Here is a 21,825-nt window from a genome sequence, read left to right on the forward strand (position 1 = left end):
CTACCATCTATTGCCAATCTTTCTTTTTTTGTTGTTCTTCTTCTCCCCACAGCCCCCCCAGTACATAGTTGTAGATTGCAGTTGTGAGTGCCTCTGGTTGTGCTATGAGACACCACCTCAGCATGGCCCGATGAGTGATGCCATGTCCGAGCCTAGGATCCGAACTGAAGAAACCCTGGGCCGCCAAAGCAGAGAGCGCAAACTTAACCATTCAGCCACTGGGCTGGCCCCTGATCTCTTTATTTTTAAGAATAGATTTAGAAATAATTGTCATTTATTTGCCAGGGGATTTTGGAAAACCAGTGTCATCGAAGTCCAAATATTTACAATTTTTTTCTTCTTTTTTTGAGGAAGATTAGCCCTGAGCTAACATCTGCTGCCAATCCTCCTCTCTTTGCTGAAGAAGACTGGCTCTGAGCTAACATCCGTGCCCACATTCCTCTACTTCATAAGTGGGATGCCTACCACAGCATGGCTTGACAAGCAGTGCCATGTCCGCACCCAGGGTCCAAACCTGCGAACCCCAGGCTGCCAAAGCAGAATGTGCAAACTTAACAGCTGCACCACGGGGCCGGCCCTTACGATTTTAAGTTTAAAAACATTAGCAGCTAACTGACTTGATAAAGTCATTGACAAAAGGTCTGACAGCCCCTGGGCATATCTGCAGGGATGGCAGATTCAGGGCTGTAAAAAACGGCAAATAATTTTTATATAATTTCCAATAGCAGATTTGAATTTAGTGTGTGGTGTCAATAAAAAATGGTCCCCAGGAACTCAGACCTTGTCCTGACACCCAAAGCTGATATGATCACAGTATTTAAAAGTTAGAATATATATACAATAGAAACCATATGGCTTATTTCCACTTACTTTACATAGAAGAAAACCCAGGTCTCAATGTTGAAATTCCTTATTCAAAGTCACACAGCTACTTAGCAGAAGAGGTAAGAATTGAACCCAGGTCTCTGAGTCTCAAGGGATATTGATGGTCACTAATTCTCATGGGGTAAGAGAGCTCCAGTCAGTAACAGAATAGCACGACAGGTAATGAATTGAAAATAAATATATGAAACTTGTTTTAATCCACAGAAACTTATTCACATATAAAGCAGTGAAGGTCTTGAGACATTTTATAACTAACATTTCACAACTTTCAGGCAAAAGATGTAAGGATTGAAAAGAGGATGGCTGATAAAAAGGTTTCTGAATCAAAGTATTTTGTGGAATTTCCTTTACCCACTCTCCTTGATTTCACAAATATAAGAATGAAAGTTGATGAGTGTGCACTTTAAGCAAGACACTCTGTTGAGTGCAATAATTGTTACTTCATTTGTTTCCTTTGATTATCTCAATTTTTAATCTCAATTTTTTGAGGCTATTATAGCATTTGTCTTATAGCTACTAAATGCTAGAACCAGCATTTGAACCTACTTGCATATGATTCCACAGTCTATATTTCTATCCAATGAATTTTAGTGTTTGCCTCTTGAAAGCTGTCCTCCAACCCTGCCTACTTCCTTATCATTCTCTAATAAAACATGTATTTCTTTTTAAAAAAACAGCCTAAAGAAGCTGCTTCTCCCTATGGAAAAAAAAATCATATTCCTAAAATTAGACAGAAATAAATATTAAAACTGATTCTAAATAGGAATAAATGAGATAAGTATTTTCAAAATGAAAATATCTATAGAACATCTAAAATGTCTCCTCAAGGTTTCCATGCCAACCTTTCTAGAAGACTAAAATAGGCTGTGAAACAACATTTACTCACACCACATTATGTAGGCTTTTGATATATTAAACTGTTTCACTATATTTTTTTTAATAAGCCCAACTAAATTTTGAATAGTTAGCAAATGAGAGAAGTAACACTGGCACGAGTCATCGGTGAGTCAGGCAATGTAGCTTTTCTTCTTTTTTAAATGAGAGAAGCCTTAAAACACAGATCTGAAGGATACTTTTCATTTCCGTTAACTTTCTTTTTATGTATACCCATACTTAGTCATAGCTTTTCAAAAGAGAGCTTTAGAAAAGTACGGCTTAAAATATCACCAACACTAAGTACTTAACATTGAGTCTGTAGCAGACAAATCTGGAAATCTAGGGCACTTCCATCCTTGATTCAGACCACCTGGTAAAAGAAAACTAAAGGAGTAAAAAGCCAAATTGAGCTGAACAGGTCTGCTGAGTTCTCTCATGCAGTCTGAAGAGATTTCTTTTTACTTATCAAACTCCTTAGGGCAAATATTGTGGTTTGATTGACTGCTGGAATGACAGGGGCCTCCAATAGGGAAGAAGGGACTCCTGCAGTTCAAGAGGGGCAGGAAGGGGGACCTGGCATGTAGATCCAGCCTCCAACATGCAGATGTCAGCCCAGACAAGGTGGTTAGAAAGGGGATACCCAGGATAGCAAGAGAGGGGACACAGAGGCACGGGGAATAACGACAAAAACCCAACAATAGCAACGAGAGTGATCAATGAGATGAAAATTCCTTCAGGCAGGGTGCAAGGTTCCAGAAAGACAGTAATGACAAGGCATATATGGTCTCTGCCTTCTAGGAACTTAGAATCTAATTTAAAAAAAAAAAAGTTAATTAAGGAATGCAAATAAAGTAAAATGCCATGATAAATCGGATTCAGGGTGTTATGGGAGTGCATAGCTGAGTCATCACTCAGCCCAGTGGACGGGTGGCTCCCCTGAGAAGCTGATGTCTAAGCATGCATCCCCACAGAAAAATGGAGAATAAAGGGAGAGGAGGTGGCAAGAGATGCGGCTAAAGAGCTATTTTCTGGTACTAATTAAAGGTGAATGCAAATATCAGAATTTAATTTGTGCCTTACTAGGCTTTGCATAACCATGATGTCACATCTAAAGACAGGATTCAGGCAACCATAGATAAACAGGAAAAGACAACTGTAAACTCATCAGTCATGAACACACTTATTTCATCACCCATAACTGTGGGCTATACTGAGTTGATGTCTCTTTGGTCTACTGGTCTGTGTTTCTTCTCCATAAGTTGTAGTATGTTTGAATGGAACAGTTTTATTTCTGAGGGGGTAGCATCAACTAATACCTCCCAAAGGTAGACAGACAGAACAAACGTCTACGCAGAGCTTTTGAAAGACCCTACTTTATGACGCCGCAGCACCAATTTCCTAGGCTGAGGTCTCGGGCCACGCCCCCTCACTGAAAGCGTGGACTGATCTCAAAGTGCCGGTTCCCTAGGTTATCAGCTCAGAGGGATCACGAATGTGCCTCGACTGTCATCTTTGAAAGGCACAGAGTCCCAGCTGACAGAGTTCTGATATGGCAAAGTCTCTTTACCGTTTTTTCTGAGAAAGGAGAGAGAGCCATCTTTACAGCTGATTGTAAGGATTTTTTCTTACAGGTTTCGGTTAAAAAAAAAAAGAAGATTAAAGAGTTTATAAGAAGCAAGGTAGGAACATAAAGACAGACAGACGAAGGTGGGAGAAAAGGTTATGATCCAGTCACACATCCTTTGTTCCTGAAGAATAAATTGTGTTGTTTCCTAGTAATGACAAAAAATGGGGGACGGGGACTTGACAGGTCCTGCCACAAAAAAGGCTTTTAAAAGCCATCAATTGATGAATTTTTAAATTGTTAATAGACGAGGACAAACCATTTCACAAACTCCATCTTATATTTAGATGTGTCACATAAATGTGCTGTAAAGGACACATACGTACTTCAAAGGCTGTTCGAGTTACCACCTGAGTAAGACAGCAAGATTGTGCCTGCCAGGGGTTCCTTCTAGCACACTTCTGGGAGCATACAGTGCTCGCAAAAGCATCTGTTGGATGAACAAATAATTTACTAGGTGTCATTTTACACAGACCAGAAATAAGCTTAGCCTGCTTCAATACTAAAATAGGAAATTACAAGAAGCTCTAAACCTGACTTTGGAGGCCAATTGGCATGATGAGGGATTTTCAAAAGATGCCATGCATTATCTGTAATCTCACTGTTATTAATCAAAATTATTTCAATCAGACAAGATACTGTCACATATCCCAACATGCAATTCAGCATGAACAGAGTTCTGCTCAAAGGCTGCTCCATGATAGGGGCCAGGTGAACAATAAATCCAAAAACAACCAATGGAATTTAAAACTACAAGTGCTCTGTAGTCTGCAAAGTTTAAGTAATAGGGAGCGAGGTGAACGATACTGCTGAAAACTGTCCTCTGAAACTATATCTCCTGAGAAGTAAACAGCCTCATGAAAGGGAAAATAGTTTGCCTTGTCTAAGAACGACTCTCAGAAGCCTTAGGTTGTCTGAAGAATCTTCCCTTTAATACACACCCTTATAATTAGAAGTTAGGTCTTCACTTCCAAATTAGTAAAACAAAATAAACTAATATGAAATAATCCTTCTGCTGGAAAGATGGAGCCCTGTGACATTCTCTTCTCTTTGCACAGAGACTAACATTTGTGTAGGTGAAGGCTGCTGCTTCATTATTACTCATTATTAGTTTTCTCCATGTGCTTCTTTACAGTGCTAATTTTATGCACACACAGAGAAATATACATTTTAAACTCTTCCTACTAAATTTAAAGAGGAATTTTAAAGGGGAAAAATACCCTGTATAGGAAAACCATATGGGTTTTAGCTCTGCATATGCATCCACACTAAGAAATGAATCACTGAACGTCTGCTAGGGAAGACCGGCCTCGGTAACCTCCTGATCCACTACCATCAGCAGATGCTCACTGAGTGCGACCTGAGTGATTACTGCCAGAAAGCTCATAATTGCAGTAATTAGGATCACGTGACCTCCAGCTAGTCTTACTTTAAAAAAAAAAAAAAAGCAAGGGCAGGCCCATGGTTTCACTGGTTCGGATCCTGGGCCGGGACATGGAACCGCTCATCAGGCCAAGCTGAGGCAGCATCTCACATGCCACAAATAGAAGGACCCACAACTAAAATATGCAACTATGTACCAGGGGGCTTTGGGGAGAAAAAGAAAAGAGAAGATTGGCAACAGATGTTAGCTCAGGTGCCAATCTTTAAAAAAGAAAAGCAGATGGCCAACATTAGCATTTGAAGGAGCACTGGAGGTCTTTTGGTTAAAGAGAGGTTAAGTTAAATGCACCAGAAAGCTGTGAATGTCTGGCCTCAAACACACTGGCAGGAGTAAAGTGCTTTTCATATTGTCCGTTCTGCTCTCCGCAGAGGACCACCTTCCCTTAAAGGCCAGATCTGAGCGTTACTACACCGCCACTCTACCCAGTAACCAGGTTGCTATGAGTGTGAGGAAAATTGTACTTAATTCTTTGCATTTTAAAACATATTTTTTTGTTTTAGAATATATTAGCAGTCTAGTCAAAGAATTGAAACCATCCATTGACTACTTTTCTTAAGAAATCATGATTTTGTTCATTGTAAGGGCAAATGCAAATTAAAGTAAGAGGCTCAATTCTCCCTGTTGAAAACAAGGATAGAGACTTCGCCTCTCTCTCTTTTAGAATTTATTTCACTGTTCTTTTCAAATGGGTTTAAATATTTATAATGGCTAATTAAGGCTCTGGCCACACTCAAACTCAGGAAAGTTTCCTCAAAGACCTGGGAGCCCTCTGTCTGAGATGCAAACAAGGAGGGACGAAGCTGCTCCACCTCCCACTGCCTGTGGGAGAGTGAGGACCTGACTTTGCTGGGCTCCTTGCTCCAAGCTGCAAAACTACTTCCTGTCATAAGGGTAGGAGAAGTTTGTTTTTCCTCTGGAGAAAGCCAATTAGCTAACACAGATGGTCACCCCAATTGCCAGATAAATTTAGTCCTCTTACTTGAGGACTAGTCATTGCCTCTCTTGAGAGCATGTATGTGGTGGGTTGTATCTGCTTGGCTATATAAAAGGGTGAAATATCTTTTGGCTTTGCCATCTCTTAGTGGACTGCCTGTGATGTGCATCCCATTCTAGTTTAATGCTTACTCAATAACAGAAGTGTTCTCTTTCTCTACTACCCTTGTGGATAGGATTTCTGAGTTGGGAGAAGTTTTTGTTTTTTAATTATATTTCCCCAAGAATTTCAATTCCAATTAACCCTTCACCCTGTAGTGTAGCCCTTTTAGATAATTTAACAAATAATTTAAATGGTAGAATTCCAAATTTCCCATTTGAAATTTAATAGAGTACTTAATTTTATTACTTCATTTACCTTTAATTATAAACAAGCTTGGTAATATTAATACCAAAACAAAATAAATCCAATGTCAGTTGGAACATTCAGTTCCCATGTGTTGAGATATGATGTTTATTTTTTTCTTTTCACAAAATCTAAGACAAAACCATAATTTTATTAATGGAAGCTCTTGGAACAGACATCCACACTAATATTTCTCTATGTAACTATTCCTTACACACACACAAAAGCAGGAAAAATCTCATGATGGACTGGATTTCTGCTCCTAGTTTAAAAAATAGATACGCATAAAAGTAGTTGATAAAGTTAATTCGTATAATAGGACCCACAAAATGGAGGCCACTGCAACAGCCTGGCCCATGTCCCAGATCTAACCTGAGTCAGCCTGCACTTTGGGGAAACACCTGTCAAGGAATCCTAACACACCAGTCACAATCCTCCAACTCAGCTTTGGCTAGCTCACCTTACCCTGGAAAACAGGCCCTGTGACCTTATGAGGAAATCCCCGGCCTCCTAGCCAACCCTGCCCTGCTCCTGTGTTGCCTCTTCCAACGCCCTATAAAGACTCCCTCTTGCCCCAGATCCCTCAGAAATAGTGCTTCGCCGCTTATAAAGCAGTGCACTCCGCTGACCCATGGATTGTTCTCCTTGAATTCAGGAAATCAAACTTGTTACTAAATTGTATTATTTTTGTCATTTGACATAGCTCAACAAATATTTGTGGAAAGAAAAAAATGGGAGACTGAGACAGACAGAGAGAGGGAAGAAGCAGTGCCTGGCTCCAGAGCAGACCTGTCCTGCCCCCGGTTCAGCTTCCTAACGCCCAGTCCTTGCTCCCCACTCTGTGCCTTGGCTTCCCTAGACGCCTTTCAAGAAATGCCCTTCTTTCTCTACCTTCACTTTCTATTACGCTCATTTAAACTCGAGTCACCATTAAACCCAGCTGAAATTCCTTTCTTTAATGATGTCCTTGTAAGCCACAGTGAGTTATATCTTCTCTGGATCTCTCCGTACTTGGTATGTGACTGTATCACTGTGTATTCATTACACGCATTCATTGTCCCTTCCCTTAACTTGACTGCAGGCCATTGGAGAGCAAAGGAACCATTTGTAATACTTCTGAAGCATCCACTGAATCTAGCCCTCAAATGAACTACAAGTGTATTCTCAATACTTGATTTGCTAATAACTGCTCTGTTTCATTGGGGCTATGCCTTCTCATGAAGACTTACTTTATATATGCAAAGATTTTAATATGAGAGAATACACAGCAACCCATGATTTAGAATTCTATCGTTTATAAATTCCCATGAAACTATGAGAATAAAGAAAACAATCTGGTTGCCCAAAGTATAGACCAAGCAAAAAACGGTTATCATCTGGACTGTTTTACTACTTTTTCCCTTTCTTTTGTAAAATTTCTGTTTGCCTGCATTTATGTGTGACTAGAATTTTTTACATAAACTTTTCTCTTCCTCACTGTCCTCCACCCTGTAAAGTGGTGTACTTCCATGTGGGCCACCTTAGCTAATGACTCCTGCATCCAAGAAAATGGGTCATTGTTTGACCAGCTGAGTGGGACACCATTTATGGCAGTGTCAAAATGATGAAATAAAGAGATAAGTATCAAGAACAATATCTGCGTGGCATTTATGAGATAACTCATGAACTGGTAAAAACATCTCTGAGCAAACCATGACACAGAAGTGGAGAAGATACCATGTTTAATCCAAAGAGAAACCATCTACCTGGAAAACTTCCTGAAAACAAAATCAAAGCAAATCACATTTCAAACCGTTTTAATGTCTCCCACTGGCATTTTACCATACATTGTAGAGACAGACATATTATATTTCTAAAAGTTTTCTACCCCTTTTTGCACAATGAAGCAATTGACTTTTGCATCTTCTGTATAGTATTTATGTAAAAATGAAGAGCCTCTGTATTTTCTAAACACAAAGTTAAAACAATTTTTGCCACTTGGTTTCATCTTCCTTTTGCAACTGAGAACCTCCGTAATAAATAACAAGGAAGTTTACTAAAACAGCCTAGATGTAGGAAAACCAAAAAAATTAACAAATGTTTATTCAGTCCCAACAATGTAAGAAGAACGCAGCAATTCCAGGTATGGTGGAGGAAACAGAATGATGTTTGATAGAAGGAAATAAAAACTATTTAGGTAACTACATTTAGATGTAGTGGTTCACACTTAGAGTTTATGCAGATTATTCAATAACCATAAGAAATTTTAAGGTAACTTAATTATTAACACGTAACATGTACTTTTTATGTTGTGGAATACTTGCATGAAATAGAAGAAAAGGTGGTTACACGCCGCTGAAACACCTACGTAACAGCTGAGCCCGAAACAGAATTTCTCTCTGATCATTAATTTCACCTGGCCTACACAGCCGCTTGTCTGTGCCTCACACTACAAATAGGAAAAGATTTACATCTTAATTTCCAAATAGTTAAAAGTAGTAGAAAACCTCAAGGGGCAAACTAAGTAAAAAGGTCCTCTCCCTGAGATATTATTGCCAGATGGTCTGTTTAAGATCTCTGAGTGCCTAAGAAATCATGGAAAGTCAAAGCGAAATCTGAAAGGGTTTGCATCTATGAAGCTATCAAGTTAAGCATCCTGCTCAATGACTCATTTTTCCATATTTTCAAACTTACCTAAAATTTTTAAACAATAAAAAAAACTTGGAAATAAAAATCATAACGAGAGAAGGGAATTCTTGTAATTTTACTATCCCTAATGGTTTCAGAATTGATGCCCTCAGCGCCTCAATGGTCATATCTATGTTTCCTCTCCCTGTTGTTTCATTTATTCTCTGCTATGGGGCTGATATTCCCTGTGGCTTGCTTAGGGCTCTGTAAAGATGCAGCACGGGTGTTTTTTAAAAAGTGGGCAAGCTCATTCTTGCACCCGGCTCTTGTACCTAGAGAGCTACTTCTGGCAAGACCCGAATACATAACAATAGACTTAAGGACAAGACTGAGAAACCACTTCCACTGTAAACGTGAAATGTCTTCAGGCAAAAGATATCAAGTTCACTGTTATTTATCATTCTGAAGATGAATATCTCATAAATGAAGCCATCACTGAATGGTGTGTACTTGCTTATTACAAGCCAGTAATTACATTTAGGTAAGTATGTATTTTTCTATTTAGTTTTTATCCAAAAAAGATTTTTCTATGTTTTTAAGAACTGTTATATTTCACAGAGGAATAAAAAACTGTGTCTGGTTTAATGACTAAGTTTCTCTATTCATAAAATGAGGATGATAGGACTTAAAATTCCAAGTATCTATTTATATTCTAAAAATTAGCTAATATATTAAGTGGTCACGTGTTCTTATTTTTGAACCGTAAACTTTATTCAACAGACATACAACCATTACTATATGACAGAAAGGAGAGAGACAGAGAGAGACGTGGGTAGATATGTAAATATAGACACAGATGTATGTGTACAATATATTAAGTGTTTTTTCCCAAGATCTTCACTAATTAGATTTAAAATAGTAGAAAGAATAGTAAACAAAGCAAAGACTCTAAAGCAACATAAGTTGATGGTCCTAAGACATGGAATGAAACCAAATCCACTTTGGTTTGTTATGACAAACGGTTTTTCAACTAACATTTTTATTTTGCTAAATACCTGGAAGGAATTAGTTCACAAAAGGCAGATAATTTTACCTTCTTTAACAGGAATGGCCCATGAAGTACGCCCAAAAGAGAAGCCCTTGTATTGTTCATTGGCAAAACTATCCAATACCAGCACACACATCCATGTATCTATCTAACGTATATGTATTGTATGTTCTATTCCTTTTTCTGCTTTGCAATTGATGATTTTCTATTCTTAGATGAGTAACTCAGGAAACTTAGTGTCTCATGTAGATTTATAGAAGCTGAAGAACAAGAGGGCATATCCCCTTTCAATAATATAAGGTCCTTACTTTGCAATACATAGGCCATAAAAAAAAAATAAAGGATTTCTAAATAGACTCCTTCGTACATAAGAAGAAAGTGCACTTTGTATGTTTTTAAATCCTCCAAATTGCCCTAATAAGATATAGGACCAAATTAAAGCCACGGTATTCTTTAATGACATAAATGGTCTGCAAAAAGATCAGCTGTGCTATTCTCTGGAACGGCATTCTTTCTTTCAGACGAATTCAGGAAAAGGATAAAAGTTAGCCCACCAATGAGTAAACTCCACAGGCTGATGTCAGAAGCACGGGGTTCGTATGGAATACATCCAAGAGTTGTCTTTTGTAGCCATTTGACACCACAAACAGTTAAGAAAAAAAGAACCAGCTAGAATACTTTCTTCTTACATGGAAGAAATAGATCCATCGCTTGTTATTGAAGATATTTCCAGTGGGTTGTGTTTTCCTATTTGTCCTCTGTGACAAGCAGCCTGATTCCTCAGTCAGTCAAGACTACCAAGCAAAGGAGCGATTCTGGAAGCGTGCATTCCTGAGGTACTTGCTCAGGTCAGAGGAGGAGACTGAGCAGGGAGGGCAAGCCTGCCTCTGAGCCCCTCCTCCTCCTCCTCTCCACCTCTTCCATTCCTAAACACATCAGGAGCTTATTTCTTGATTGTAACATTCGTAACAGGAAAGGATTCGTTTTCACAAAAAAGGAGAAAATAAGTTATTTATGATGCTTCAGACTTCAGAAAGCTGCACAAGAGAAAGCAAATTCTCCTGGGACTGACTGGTCTTTCCAGGTTGAAAGGTGATTCCAGCAGCTTTGTGTCTCTCCTTAAAGCAGTAAACAAATAATTCAGCACTCTACAAATCTTTCCAGAATCTCACTCACTTTGCCACATGTCAATCCAATAATTAGAATTCCGGATGCGTTTTCATCCATAAGTATTATAATCATATTATATCATATTATAATCATATTATATTTATTATAATCATTTTATGCTAAATTTAAGAATAAAGCAGAAAGACAATCATCTGTCTCACACTTTTACTTTTTTAAATTCCCCAGATTAAACCTAATGATTATTACTGCTTCAAATGTCTTTTCGGTGAGTTGTTAAAGTCCTTGCTTTTTTGCTCAACTTCTTCCATCACCAAGGGAGAGAATACAGCAATTAATAACTATAACATATATACACACAGATACATACGTATATTTAGCTCTATATTCAATATACAGATACGTAATAAAATTGTTCATTGTTGCTTCTAATCTTTGTAATTCATACAATATTATTCCCTGGATGTCCACTCCTACAAGGCCCTACCAGCGCAGAAGGCACAAAGGCAAAGACCCCAGTTGCTGTGAGTTGCCAAGGGAGATAAGACACATCCAGAAACAATCATAACATAAGAAGTGTGAGCAAATGCTGCAAGAGATGTGTGAAGCCACAGGAGGCAAGAAGTGGGGAAACATCTTCTCCCCGGGGTGCTACTGACACTTGACTACATAGCTGGTCAAAGACTTGTCTGTTTTGACTCTGGAAGCTCAAAGCCTTGAAGCTTCCTAGTAAGACAGAAGAGCATCTTCTCTCCCCACTCCTGATTGATTATATTAGAGTATTAGCATTTTCTATGCTGTTTTGGGGGTTTTGTTTTTGTTTGGTTTGGTTTAGTTTGGTGAGGAAGACTGACCCTGAGCTAACATCTGTTGCCAATCTTCCGCTTTTTGCCTGCGGAATATTGTCCCTGAGCTAACACGTGTACCGATCTTCTTCTATTTTGTATATGGGACTTGGCTCGATGAGTCTTGTGTAGGTCCACACCCAGGATCTGAACCTGCAAACCCCAGGCCACTGAAGCGAAGCACACGGACTTAACCACTACGCCACTGGGCCAGCCCCCACACTGCTGTTTTTTTAAAGTGAGAGTCTGGTTAATTGTGCAATATTCTGCTTAGTTTGTTAACAGTATCTTTAATAAAATACATAATATGACTCAGCAGAGCACAGAGAAATTACTTTCCAGTCAGTTTAAAATACAGGATATATACATAAAACTTCTGGCTTCTTTCATTTATATATTTTATTTTACGACAATAATTTAAAGATCTTTGTTACTTTTATTCCATCTTAAGAGAAACACCGGAATTTATTACTCACATAAAAACTAGGAAAAGAAAATGCCTTTAATAGAGGTTTTGAAAGTGAGTTGAAAACCTCCCTATTTAAGATTCATAACTATACATTATTTCATTTAATCTTTAAATGACGTATAAGTTAATTCTGTTCCCATTTTACAGACAAGATAATAAAATCAGAGAGCTTGACTGAAGCAGCTCAGCAGTGTGGAAGTATAGAAGGCACCAGAATTCAAGGCAGAGGGATAGACTAGAATTAGCAGAGAGGCCCAGGTCCAGGTAGAAACAGCGAGATACTAGAAATAATCTGGAGGCCCAACAATGAATAAATGGTGAAAAAAATTCTGGAATATCTGTAGGATAAAATATTACCCAGTCATTCAAATAACATTTTCAAATAACCAGAAGTTATAGGATACAAAGTTTAACTTCAATTTTGTGAAAACAAAACAAGACAAAAATTGGAGAGAAATACATCAAAACATTGGTAGCAGTATTAATAATAAAGAGAAAAATAATTCAGAAAAATCAATACTGATTTTTTTAAAAGGTAAAAAGTATGGTATAAGATGTTTTTAAGAATCAGTATGAAGCTTGACTTTCTAGTTTCTGGACTTTACTCTGATTCCCTTTTGATCACCACAATAAATCTAGTTAACATCTGTGACCATACATAAAGATTTCTTTCTTGTGATGAGAACTTTTAAGACCTACTCTCTTAGCAACTTTCAAATATGCAATACAGTATTATTAACTATAGTTGCCATGATGTACATTACAGCCCCATGACATTTATTTTATAGCTTGAAGTTTGCGCCTTCTGACCCCTTCACCCATTTCATCCACCCCACCACCCCCTGCGTCTGGCAACCACCAATATGTTCTCTGTAACTATGAGCTTGGGTTCGTTTTTTTAGACTCCACATATAAGTGAAATCATACAGTATTTGGCTTTCTCTGTCTGACTTATTTCACTTAGCATAACGCCCTCAAGGTCCATCCATGTTGTCACAAATGGCAAGATTTCATTCTTTTTTATGACCGAATAATATTCCATTATATATATATATAATACATATACATATCACATATATATATATATATATATATATCACATTTTCTTTATTCATTCATCCATCAATGGACATTTAGTTTGTTTCCATATCTTGGCTATTATAAATAATACTGCAATGAACATGAAGTTGCATATATCCTTTGGAGTTAATGTTTTCATTTTCTTCAAATAAATACCCAGAAGTAGCATTGCTGGATTTATTTCTAATTTTTTGAGGAACCTCCAAACTATTTTCCATAGTGGCTGCACCAATTTACATTCCCATCAACAGTGTATAAAGGTTCCCTTTTCTCCACATCCTTGTCAACACTTGTCTGTTTCATGACAGCCATTCTACCAGGTGTGAGGTGATATCTCATGCTTTTGATTTGCATTTCCCTGATGATTAGTGATGTTGAGCAAATTTTCATGTACCTGTTGGCCATCTGTATGTCTTATTTGGAAAAATATCCATTCAGATACTCTGCCCATTTTTTCATCAAATTCTTTAGGGTTTTTTTGCTATGGAATTGTATCAGTTCTTCACATATTTTGGATATTTACCCCCTGTCAGATATATGACTTGCAAATATTTCCCCCCATTCAGCAGGCTGCCTTTTTATTTTCTTGCTGTGAAGAAGTGTACGGAGATTTCTGATACCCCTTTTATATATCCCTACCCATATCTTGCTTTTATCTGGCAACACTAGTTATTTTCTCAACTAATATTATTATAGAAAAACAAACTTTTCTATGAGGAAAATCCTTTTTTCCTGAAGCAAAAGAACTTAGCTCTAGTTGAGAAGAGAAACATAATTTTCACTATATATCATATTTTGTGTTGAGAATCTGTTTCTGGTGAATTAATACATTTTTTTAAAAGTCTTGCTACATGTAGCTGCTTTAACAAAATGTGATTCAAATAACTGATTACAAAATTTAATTTAACTATGTTTTCATTCTTAGTTGGAAAAAAAAACACACAATACCAGTTGTGCTGAAGCACACACACCCAAGTGGATGACAACCCGGCAACACAAGAGGTTTACACACATTTCCATTGCTATATACACTTTACATATTTTAATCAATATATTTACTTTGGAATATGTAAGTCAGCCTGACTTTTCACAATTAGACCCAATACACAAATTATGTTCACAATCCCACAAAAGAAACTCTCCATATGGAAGATAGGTAGAGGATTAAGGAAGGTTTTTGTGTATTACTCTTACAGTTATTTTTTCTTTAACAAAATCTTTTCTTTCTTTTCTTTTTTATATGTTTCTTTAGTTTTCTTTTCCTTTCTGAAAAGGGGCCAAAATGAGATGAGATTTCAAGTTGCCATGTTGACCATACCAACCATAAAACAAAAATCCGAAAGGGAAGAGGACAAAATACAATTTACTTTTAATTAAAATGAAAAATAAATTCAAACTTAACTCTGTGCATTGAAAATATCCCTGACTCAAAAATTTCTACTTTGCCAAAAATCTCATCCTACTTGTAATTTCTGCTCCGCAGATGGGTAGGGGCTGGCAAGGAAAGAAGAGTAGCAAAAAGTTTAAAAAGTCTTACAAGAAATTCCATGTTTAAATGTGTGCAAGTTTGCATAGAATATACTGAGGAGTGAATATAAAAAGAAGCCAGGTTAAGTGTCATCAATAAATTCAACTCCAAACTATATAAACACATAATAAAATAATACAGTTTACAAGTGGAGACTTTTAACTATCTTTTGTGTAGACATTTTACTTTTTTTCCTTAAGTTGCTAATTAGAGTAGGCATGATTCCAACATATTCTGTTTGCTACAATCTATGCAGATTTCAAGGATAAGAAAGCACAGTTTGTACATGAAAAAGAGAACTACAACTAGTTGTGAGTGAGTGAGTGTGTGTGTGTGTGTGTTGCATAGGGGGTGGAAGAACGAGGTCAGAACTGAGGCCAGAAAAGGTATATATTTACTGAGTGCCTGCTATGTGTTAGGCACTGCAATTTGATGGGTAAATATGGACTTTAAGGCTAAATGCCTGATTGATGTAAGTGTAAATGAAAAGCCATTGTTTTCTTTATGTTAATTATTAATGAAAAGCCTATACAAAAAGTTCAGCAACACCTGGCAGTTTGCTCTTCCATGATCAACAAAAGCCCTCATTTCATTCAGGGTTTAGTTTTTTATTTTGTTTTAAAATCTGAATACATGTTCTAGAGAAGAAAATAGAAGGGACAAATGAAATTCCCAGTCTATTTACATAAGTGCTCTCTTAGGCTCTGTTATTATCTAAACTCAGTTAAGCTGGTTTTGAATCTCCCATAAAACCAGTTAAGGAGAAAACAGAACAAAAGGAGTGACATCTTAAAACTCTGCTAATTAATTGAAATTTGCAATTGATAAACAATCTTTCAACTCTACCATCCTTCGGAAGCATAGCTACCAGACTGTGGACTTCAAAAGTGTATTCCTGCAAATTCAGCAGGTGACTGTTCTTTAAAATGTTAGCCAGCCTTACGAAGAAGTCATTCGTTTGATACGTGTTTATTAAATAAATGAATTAGAATTGGCTCTTTTTATTTAATCAAAATTCAGCTAGTAAGACAGGTAAAATAAATGAAACACTCAATAAAGAAACTATACTGACTACAAAAACAAACATGCTCAGCAAAACGTGTCTGTAAGCGCCCCAAGCCTGAATATCCATTCTCACTAAGTTTCAGCTGCCTCCCACACTCTGCAGGAGGTGCTCAGACCCAGCCGTCCACGGCCCCAGATGCCTCTATTTCATTCCACAGTTTATTTATAATCAATATAAACACACCACCAACCTTGATTCCAGCCAGCAGTCACAAGAGACCTTGGATCAGATCAATAAAATCTGAAAGATAAACAGAAAAACATCTTGTAAATTAAATCAATTGAATGAATCAGTCTTTTATTTTGCTAAGGAGGAAGATGGCGTTAAGTTGCTTGGTTCCTTGCACCATAAAATTTACCGGATGACAACATATCCATTTACAAGGAGGGTTATATAGTTATAAAACTTTAAACTTAAAATTATTTTCTAGATCTCATTTAAAAACATGTATTAGATGCCCAAATTAGATCCTACTTTTATTTTCAGCAGCTTATTCAAAGAACAATTCTTATATTCTGTAACATCAACCAAAAAATTTAACAAATTCTGTATTCAATATACTACCACTTCTCTTGAAAGATGTTTAATTAAAAATAATAAAAGTGATGCATTTGGATCCTTAATCGGATTTAATATCCACAGAGAGTCTGTAGATTTTTAGCTCAGAATCGACAATCCGTTCAAAGGCAACAAAAGTCAAACCAGGCAATTCCAATGGCGACCTATCAACCTTCCATCACTTTCTTATGGCTGAGGTTTATGGCTAAATGACGCTGAGAAGCACAATGTCAAATGGAAGTAACAAAGAAGGACACCAAGGACAAAAGCAGGCCCCAAACTGCTGTGCCAAAAGGCAGCCTGTCCTCTGGAGTCAGTAAAGATGATCACGTTAAAATAACGTGAGGAACTTGCTGAGAGGAGCAGCTGTGGCTACCTCTCCGATTAAAAACAAGTTAGGTTCTAGAAGTGTGTTTGTTAGTTAACCGGTTAGGAGTTAGAATTTGTTCCACGTGATATTGTTAGAAACGGTTCATTAGGGAGCATCTCGTCAAGATGGCGGCGTAGGCAGACCCTGAACTCATCTCCTCCCACCAACACAACCAGGTTACAACTATTTTTGGAAAAATTACCCTGGAGAGAAAACTGAAAACTGGAAAAAAGAACCCCCACAACAAGGGACAGTCCTGACTGAAGCGAAAGAGGCAGAAATTCCTGCTGGAGAGGTAAAAAGCCACCTTTGGGAGCAGCGGAGCTTCTCAGATGGCCAGGCGGGAGCCACCCTAAGGTCCACAGCCCTCCCTGGAGGAGTGAGGTCCGGAGTGGGGATGATACTGCTATAAGCATCCTTCAGGCTCAGCCCAACTGAGATGGGAGTCTTAACTGTCTGGCTTTGCTGGCTATTAACTGCAGCGGGGACACGCCCAGAAAAGCTATGGGCCGAAAGCCGAAAAGACCCAGGTCTTAAAGGACCCACGCACAAACTCACTCATTGCAGCAACCTAAAATCACCAGAGAAGGGGCTGACAGTCCTCTGGTGAAACGAGACTCACCTGGTGGGCTCTGGGGGCATCTTGGTGAGAGGAGGGACCTCTCTGGAGACTGAGACATTGGTGGGGGCCATTGTTCTGAGCTGGTCCAGGCATGCTGACACAGACCCCAGTGGGTGCCATTGAGGTTCATCCCTTGGCCTGTTAGCCCAGGGGTCTGCCACGCCCACTAGAGCACAGATTTGATCCAGTTCAGCCAGGGCAGGCAACCTGCCCTAGGGACTGGCCCCACCTAACAGCAAGCCCCTAGGCTACTTGTGGGCCTGCATTGACTGGGTGCCTTGATCCTCTACAGGGAGGCAAGGGTGTCTGCCTCTGTGGGGCAGGGTCTGTGTGAGGACCAAGTGAACTGTGGGGGGCACTGGTGGAGAGGTGGGGGCCTCTGCAGTGGGGCATCAGGGTATGCTCCAGGGGGTTGGGAAGTGTGCACAGACCAGGACTGTGTTGACCGTGTGTGTGGTCCTGTGGGGAGGTGAGGCTTATCAGCGGCAGAAGACCTGTGCTTCACAAATAGCCATAAAAAGGATCAGCCCCACCTTCCAAAGCCTCAAACAATTGGGTGCTCCCATACCTAGGGCCAGACCCACTCAGCTGCACTCCTAAGAGAACTGACAACAGCCTTGTAGGCCTGAGGCCTATAGCAACTATAAGGCTCTGAGCCTAGCAACCAGCTACACTGGGTATCTATCCAATTAAGAGGAAAACTGCAATAGGAGTGTGCTGATAGACTTTGTAGCCAATGGTGCTGAGGCTCCCCAAACCGGATTTACAAACAGCTGGCCAGGGAAGGAAAGACTAGACTCCCTGGGTACCTGCAGTGGGAGCAACACTGACACAGCAGAAGGACAGAAGTAGCCCACAAAGGGGTCACTCCTGAATTTTCTGGACTGGTGACGAGAGGGAAGCACACTGCTGGGCCTCATAAGGCATCTCATACATGAGGCCACTTCTCCAAGATCAGGAGACACAGCCGACTCACCTAATACATAGAAATAAGCACAGAGAAAGAGGCACAATGAGGAGACAAAGGAATACTTGCCAAACAAGGGAACAGGACAAAACCCCAGAGAAAGGACTAAATGAAATAGAAACAAGCGACCTACTCAACAAAGAGTTCAAACAAAATATCACGAGGATGCTCACAGATATTGGGAGAAGACTGCACAAACACAGTTCATCAGCAAAGAAATGGAAGATATTTAAAAAAAATCAGAAATGAAGAATACAATACTGGAAGTGAGAAATTCACTAGAGGGACTCAATAGCAGAGTAGAGGATGCACAAGAACAGATCAGCAAGCTAGGTGAAAGACCAGAGGAAATCACCCATGCAGAACAGAATAAAGAAAAAAGAATTAGAATGAGAACAGTCTAAGGGAACTCTGGGACAATATCAAGTGTACTAACATTTGGATTATAGGTGTCCCAGAAGGAGAAGAGAGAGACAAAGGGGCAGAAAATTTATTTGAAGAAATAATAGATGAAAATTTTCCTAATCTGAAGAAGGAAACAGACATCCAAGTTCAGAAAGCACAGAGAGCTCCAAACAAGATAAGCCCAAGGAGGCCCATACCAAGACATATTATAATTAAAATGTCCAAAATTAAAGACAAAGAGAGAACCCTAAAAGCAGCAAGAGAAAGGCCCCAAGTGACATATAAAGGGAAGCCCATCAGGCTATCAGTGGACTTCTCAGCCAAGACCCTACAGGCGAGAAGAAAATGGCACAACATATTTAAAGTGCTAAAAGGAAAAAGCCTACAGCCAAGAATACTCTATCCATCAAGGCTGTCATTCAGATTGGAAGGAGAGAGAAAGAGCTTCCCAGCCAAGCAAAAATTAAAGGAGTTTATCACCAAGAAACCAGTTCTACAAGAAATGCTGCAGGGACTTATTTAAGTGGGAAAGCAATGACCACAAATAGAGATAAAAAAAAATTATTATCAAAAAAACAAAACAATAAAAAACAACAGGCAATAAAATCACTTATAAAGGTAAAAATATAGTAAAGCTAGCACATTACCTGTGAAGATAATATGAAGGTTAAAAGACAAATGTACTAAAATCACCTATTTCAACAAGAGGGTAATGGATGGATGCACACTAAACAAGAGACTGTATATGATTTGAAAAACATAAAATGTGGAAGGAGAGGAGTGAAAAAGTAGAGCTTTTAGAAAGAGGTCAAGCTAAAGAGTCTATCAACTTGATATAGACTGCTATATACATAGAATATTAAATAGGATCCTCATGGTAATCACAAATCAGAAACATATAATAAGCAAGCAAAAAAGTAAGACAAAAGAAATCAAACGTATTACTAAAGATAGCCATCAAACCACAAGGGAACAGAGCAAGAGAAAAAGACAAGAACAGAGAAGAACTACTAAAACACCCAGAAAAAAAAAGTAACAAAATGGCAATAAATACCTACTTATCAATAGCTACTTTAAATGTCAATGGACCAAATGCTCCACTCAAATGCCATAGGGTGGCTAATTGGATAAAAAAACAAGACCCATGTATATGCTGCACACAAGAGACACACTTCAGACCTAAAGACACTCACAAACTGAAAGTGAAAGGATGGAAAAAGATATTCCATGCAAATGGCAAAGAAAAGAAAGCAGAGGTAGCAATATTTATATCAGACAAAATAGACTTTAAAACAAAAACTGTAACAAGAGACAAAGACAGGCACTACATAATGATAAAGGGAACAATCCAACAAGAAAATGTAACATTTGTAAATATCTATGCACCCAACATAGGAGCAACTAAATGTATAAAGCAATTATTAACAGACATAAAAGGAGAAACAGACAGTAACACAATAATAGTAAGAGACTTTAACACTCCATTTACACCAATGGATAGATCATCCAAAGAGAAGATCAATAAGGAAACATTGGCCTTAAGGGACACATTAGGCCAGATGGACTTAGTAGATATATACAGAACATTCCATCCAAAAACCACAGAATACACATTCTTTTGAAATGCACATGGAACATTCTCCAGGATTGATCACATATTAGGCCACAAAACAAGTCTCAATAAATTTAAGAAGATCGAAATAATATGATGCATCTTTTCTGACCACAAAGGTATGAAACTAGAAATCAACTACAGGAAGAAAACCAGAAAAGCCATAAAAATGTGGAGATTAAACAAAATGCTACTGAACAATGATTGGGTCAATGAAGAAATCAAAGGAGAAATCAAAAAATTCCTGGAGACAAATGAAAATGAGAATACAACATGCCAAAATCTGTGGGATACAGCAGAAGCAGTTCTAAGGGGGAAGTTTATAGCAATTCAGGCCTACCTCAACAAAGAAGAAAAATCCCAAATACACAATCTAAAAGTACATCTAAAGGTACTGGAAAAGAACAACAAACAAAGCCCAAAATCAGCCGAAGAAAGGAAATAATAAAAATCAGAGCAGAAATAAATGAAATAGAGACTAAAAAAACAATAGAAAAAATTAATGAAACCAAGAGATGGTTCTTTGAAAAGATAAACAAAACGACAAACCCTTAGCTAGACTCACCAAGAAAAAAGAGAGAAGGCTCAAATAAATAAAATCAGAAATGAAAGAGGAGAAATTACAATGGACACCTCAGAAATACAAAAGATAATAAGAGAATACTATGAAAAGCTATACACCAACAAATTGAATAATCTAGAAGAAATGGATAAATTCTTAGAAACATACAACCTTCCAAAACTGGACCAAGAAAATGTAGAAAATTTGAATAGACCGATCACCAGTAAGGAGATCGAAACAGCAATCAAAAACCTCCCAAAAAATAAAAGTCCAGGACCAGATGGCTTCCCTGATGAATTCTACCAAACATTCAAAGAGGACTTAATACCTATCCTTCTCAAACTCTTCCAAAAAACTGAAGAGGAGGGGAGCCTTCCTAACTCATTCTACAAAGCAAACATTATCCTGATACTGGAACCAAACAAGGACAACACAAAAAAAGAAAATTACAGGCCAATATCACTGATGAACATCGACGCAAACATCCTCAACAAAATACTAGCAAATCGAATACAATACATTAAAAAGATCATACATCATGATGAAGTGGGTTCATTCCAGGGATGCAGGGTTGGTTCAACATTTGCAAATCTATCAACGTGATACACCACATTAACAAAATGAAGAATAAAAATCACATGATCATCTCAATAGATGCAGAGAAAGTATTTGACAAGATACAACATCGATTTATGATAAAAACTCTAAATAAAATGGTATAAAAGGAAAATACCTCAACATAATAAAGGCCATATATGACAAACCCACAGCAAATATTCTCAATGGAGAA

At 38.1% G+C, this 21,825-nt stretch overlaps 1 protein-coding gene across 30 annotated transcripts in view; it reads right to left on the reverse strand.

The window, feature by feature from the left end:
- The window catches only part of MAP2 (microtubule associated protein 2), a 300,372-nt gene that overhangs the window by 207,610 nt on the left and 70,937 nt on the right, over window positions 1-21,825 (reverse strand). For all 30 annotated transcript variants that reach the window (XM_046643368.1, XM_046643363.1, XM_046643350.1 and 27 more), the window contains one exon: window positions 16,130-16,179. The gene's annotated coding sequence lies outside the window, so the exon portion shown is untranslated. The remainder of the gene's footprint in view (window positions 1-16,129; window positions 16,180-21,825) is intronic.

Source organism: Equus quagga, chromosome 17, assembly GCF_021613505.1.
Source record: "Equus quagga isolate Etosha38 chromosome 17, UCLA_HA_Equagga_1.0, whole genome shotgun sequence".
In the NCBI taxonomy this organism is placed as follows: domain Eukaryota; kingdom Metazoa; phylum Chordata; class Mammalia; order Perissodactyla; family Equidae; genus Equus; species Equus quagga.